A 214-nucleotide genomic window follows, 5' to 3' on the forward strand; every position below is an offset into this window, starting at 1 on the left:
GTTGAAAATGCTCACCGGGAATTTCATGCCGGCTTCGACAGCTGGTTCAGAATACACTGCTTACCGGGAGGAGAGTATATGTAACCGGAGAAATAAGTAAGAAAGGAAGATGAGGAGTGAGCAAGCAGGAAAGACTAATTTAGCAGGGAAATAAGAAAGGAGCGTTATAGAGCGTGAAATAGATAAGCAAAGGGGATAGTGAATAAATGAGCAG

Source organism: Penaeus vannamei, chromosome 34, assembly GCF_042767895.1.
Source record: "Penaeus vannamei isolate JL-2024 chromosome 34, ASM4276789v1, whole genome shotgun sequence".
NCBI classification, from domain to species: domain Eukaryota; kingdom Metazoa; phylum Arthropoda; class Malacostraca; order Decapoda; family Penaeidae; genus Penaeus; species Penaeus vannamei.